Genomic DNA, 4,639 nt, shown 5'->3' on the forward strand with positions numbered 1-4,639 from the left:
CGATATATTGCCGACTTTGATAACGGAATTACCATGGTAATCATTGAGTGACAATCCTGAAAGATGCTTCGAAGTTAGATAACACAACCAAGATAAAGCATACCGAATTTCGTCATCCATCTCGGTATGGAACACTTTCGAAATTTACATATACCAATATCAAATTTTGCGAAAATTCCTTTATGCGGTAGGCTCAAAGCCAAATCAGCGCACGCAGACCCTTAAGGGTAGTGTACACTGAGAATAAGCTAAGCTAAGCTAAACTAAGCTAACCTAAGTGAAGAGAAGCTGAGGTTCACACTGCCAGCGTAAATTGTACTCAGTCAGGCGTCACTGAGATCAGCTGATTGTTCGCGCCTAACAACAAACATTCGCGGCACGATGTCTATAGACACTTACGTGACCTTTGACACGAACCAATCAGGTTGCAGCAGGATGTAAACAAAGAACAAGCCCGGGCAAGCTTACTACGAGTTCTTATGGAAAAAGGTTGAAAAATGAAGGTTTTAAGCAAGATTACGTTGAATTGGGGATGACTGGCCCTAATGAATAGTAATAGCGTAGAGCTAGTATGTAGTTGCAGCTTTTAATCTAGGATGAACATGAATGGTGGCAAGTACGCACCAGCGTGCTGTGTCCAAATACACGGGTTTTTGACAACTTTTCGGATTAAGCGACGATTGTTGTATACTATACTATAGGATTGTGGTAATGCATATTTTGACGATTTCATAGGCTCCAGGTCTCGAGCAAAATTTTCAAGCATATCTCATGTTCAGAGATATATATACTATGAAATATAGCTGCTTCCACACATCACAATTTTTGTGTATTTATTATGAAACTTGAAAGCTATGGAGATTCTATCGAATTTATGGATTTGAGTGGAACAGCATCTTCTTCTAACACCGCGGAGAAAGCTTCGAAGTCTTTCATGGAGCGCTACGCACACGATTTAGGGATAAAGATTGAGGAGACAATCCACTCTTTTTGGAAGCAATATTCTAGTGAACAGCCAATGTTATCGCAACTTGCGGAAAAGTGAGATAACACACTCAATGGAAATACACGTTCTCGGAAAATCCATTATTGATTCGTCTTGCACTTGTAAGACAGGGTAAGTAAGGAAAAAGACATTTTTTCAGAGACTCCTGCAATAGATATTTTAACCATGATTTATTTTCATATTAGGTTCTGATATATGCTCTCATGCATATGCATTGATTAAGACAATCCAGCACCTGAAGCTAAAAGGACTACATTGTGATTTGCATCAGCATCAGTGAGCTCCATTGTGATTGACAAGCAATCTCTCCACCGTACTCGCAACCGATCAACTCCTGCCTCAAGGTAGATTTTGGTGTATCTGGTGTCTTCAGTTTTATAACATTCCACCAAACACAAATAATCCTAGAACATTTTCTTCTGGAGAATTGGTCATTCAACAAATTGGGCATCTAAATAAGCTTCAATGCACACCACTGGAATATCTAGACATGCACTGTTGGTACAGACTGACCTTGGCACCGCGCAAATACGATCCGTAGCATGCTATTAGGCATTACGATATTCACAATGGAACTGAATTTGCACAATTGCCGAGTATGTTGCGTCATTCATTTTTAATTTTCAATCTTGAATTGAAATCTTGAGTATGCAATTAGTCCGTATTTGGTTAGTTGTGATACACAATGCTGCATAGTATGACACCGAACAAAATTTTATACTCCTTGATTCTTCCGATCAGCTGTTCAATATGAATACGTTCTCTCGCCATCTTGTTGTGGAACAGTCTTGCTCAGGCATTTGACGTTGTGTAAATCATGTGCAGGAATATTTAAATCTAGATTCAATTTCTTGATTTCAGACTCAATGGTGAATCCCTTTTCTGCCATGATAGCATTGCCTGGCTCACCATAGCTGAACTCCATCATTTTCTTGCATTTCTTGTCGAATCCACATATTTAACTAATATTTCGATCTGAAATGCTCCCTGTGAACAGTTCCTGCATAAAAGTAAGTGTACCACAATCCATCAATCCTTTCAAAGTTGTATGTGATTTATTGACAGTCAATAATCATTCTAGATTTGAGAAATCATGAATGAATGCAAATGGTGCTTTTTTACGAACCACATATCTACATGGCCAAATCGCGATTTAATGAAGCAGTTACATGTGGCTGAACCAATTGTTTAATAGTATGCTTACAGCAATACCATAAATTTGACGTCAGTAGGATAAGTCGGACAATTCAGAAAGAATTTAATGTAGTCTAGCATAAAATTTCAGCTTCTCCGCATCTTTTGACATTATGATGCTCCTCTGAGAACTGAACTTCACTGGCAATAATTGTCCGTCAATTTGTAATTTTCCTGGACGAGTTTCCTGTTTTGTGCTTCTATACTTCTTCCAGAAATTTGATTTTCTTGCGTTTTATCCATCGACTTCATCTTTCTGCAGCTTCATAAAAGAAATCCATCAAGCCTGCACAAAATATATAATATGTTTATTTTACAGAGCAATACTGCTGTGCAAGCACGTATCAAGGCGTACTCGTCCGACTCATGCAACGTATCACCGCTACCAATTTCAACCATTCATCTCATTATTGAATATATATTGCTCTCAACAATTTCAATACATTACACACCATCAAGCAACAAGACTGGAGTGGAATAAAACTAGACACACACCAAGTCGATTGTGGCATCAAGTGTGACTGCATTTCAGATTGGACTCATTTTGAAACACAGAATTGTTTCGTCTAGATTATGTCACGATTCAATTTTTGGTACAATAATAGATATTTTATTTTATTAATAAAATGAGAATTCAGATGACTACAAGGAAGTCCACATGCCTTTATCCAGATTTTACATTCTTCCATGCATGTTATTGGCTCTGGGAAAGGTAAAAGCACACACTAGGAACGGTCTGGGTAACCATCTCCATATTACACAGGCTATTAGCACAGTGTTTATCCGGCATTTATCCTGATTCAACACACGAGCTAGATTTCAGCTGGGAACGGATCATGTTGCCTAACATATATCATATTAATATGATCATTGAATATACATACAGGTGTCCAGTGTAACAGTAATTTGCTAGATAATGATACAGACTTTAGACTGTACTATACACGAATGTCGATTCCATAAATAGAACGCATATAACGCCAAGCCCACATAATGGATACCACACATATCCTGACTCAAGATTCCTCTAATACATGCTATTCGGTACGACAATCCTATAGTATACGACTAAGGATAATACAGCAATAGTTGCTTCATCCGAAAAGTTGTCAGAAATTCATTCATTTGGACATACCATGCTGCTGCGTGCTTGCCACCATTCATGCTTATTGTAGGTTATAACACTGCAAATACATACTAGCTCTACGTTATTACCATTCACCAAAGCCAGCTATTCCCAATTCAATGTGATTTTGCTAAAAACTTATATTTTTCAACCCTTTCCCATAAGAGCTCATAGTAAGCTTGCCCGGGCTTGTTCTTTGTTTACATCCTGCTGCAACCTGATTGGTTCGTGTCAAAGGTCACGTAAGTGTCTATTACGGCTGTGATTTTGCAATCTGCAACAATGGATCCGGAGGTACTGATAGAATCGGTAAGGCAATTCCCAGCGCTGTATTTAAAGTCACACAAATCGTATAGCGACAAAGTGGCTAAGCAAAACTGCTGGGAACGCGTGAGCCGGGACCTACAATTTCCAGGTAATCATCAAAAAACGAGTACAGTACTTCGAACTACTCACCAATTGCTTTGCTTATTTTTTCTCATAGTTGATGAATGTAAAAAAAATGGAAATATCGCCGTGATAAATTACGACGGGAGAAAAATAATATGCAAGAACAAACCAGATCTGGTTCGGGAAAGTCAAACTACAGGCCGTGGCAGCTGATGCCAATGTTTGATATTCTGGATGCAGTTGTTGAAATCCGAAGGTAAATGACTATTAGTTACGGTACTGATTGATTTCCTATCATGAAATAAGTTCATATGCTTATTCCAGCACATATTCAAACGTCGACGATAATTGTAGTGAAGAACAGGATTCCCTGGAGGATACCCATAATGCCGTCGATACACATGACCCCATGGATACACAAGATCCTCTGGATACACATGACCCACTAGTTACTTTGAACCTCACTGAAGTTCTGAATGGCGGTTTGCAGAATCAAGGTTAGTACAACATTTAAGCTTCATATAACATAAAAGACGTCTGTCAAGACCAATGTTCCCTCTAATTTTTGACGAGTCTGCGCACACTTACCAACTCACTGCGCATACTCTTGGACAACAGTACGTAAATACCAAAAAAAGGTCATCACTTTGGATATTTTGGCGCAACTTTGATTTTCTGTGCGCAGAAACTGTATCAGCGCAGCTTAGGGGGAACATTGGACAAGACTTTAGTTACCAGCAGCTCAGTTCAGTTACAAATATTATTTGTGAATACCCTGTCAAATTATATTTCGTTATGTGTATAGAACAGACATGGGGCGATTACGATTAGTAATCGTAATCGATTACGACGATTACAGCATTTCCAAGTAATCGTAATCGTAATCGATTACATTCGAAAAAATTCCGAAGTAATCGTAATCG

At 38.6% G+C, this 4,639-nt stretch overlaps 2 long non-coding RNA genes across 3 annotated transcripts; both read left to right on the forward strand.

The window, feature by feature from the left end:
• Nucleotides 1–451: 451 nt before the first annotated feature.
• LOC145459706 (uncharacterized) lies at nucleotides 452–3,456 on the forward strand. 2 transcript variants are annotated; one of them, XR_013921548.1, is made up of 3 exons: nucleotides 452–1,117; nucleotides 1,192–1,350; nucleotides 2,520–3,456. It is a non-coding gene; the product is annotated as an uncharacterized LOC145459706 (long non-coding RNA). The 2 variants fall into 2 exon arrangements; XR_013921547.1 differs by lacking the exon at nucleotides 2,520–3,456 and adding an exon at nucleotides 1,868–2,441.
• Nucleotides 3,457–3,575: 119 nt separating this feature from the next.
• Nucleotides 3,576–4,362, forward strand: LOC145459707 (uncharacterized). The gene is made up of 3 exons (XR_013921549.1): nucleotides 3,576–3,741; nucleotides 3,811–3,972; nucleotides 4,041–4,362. It is a non-coding gene; the product is annotated as an uncharacterized LOC145459707 (long non-coding RNA).
• The last annotated feature ends 277 nt before the right edge of the window (nucleotides 4,363–4,639 follow it).

The sequence above is a fragment of the Botryllus schlosseri genome, unplaced genomic scaffold (genome assembly GCF_051294905.1).
Source record: "Botryllus schlosseri isolate E-star unplaced genomic scaffold, Bs_hap1 Bs17a, whole genome shotgun sequence".
NCBI lineage: Eukaryota > Metazoa > Chordata > Ascidiacea > Stolidobranchia > Styelidae > Botryllus > Botryllus schlosseri.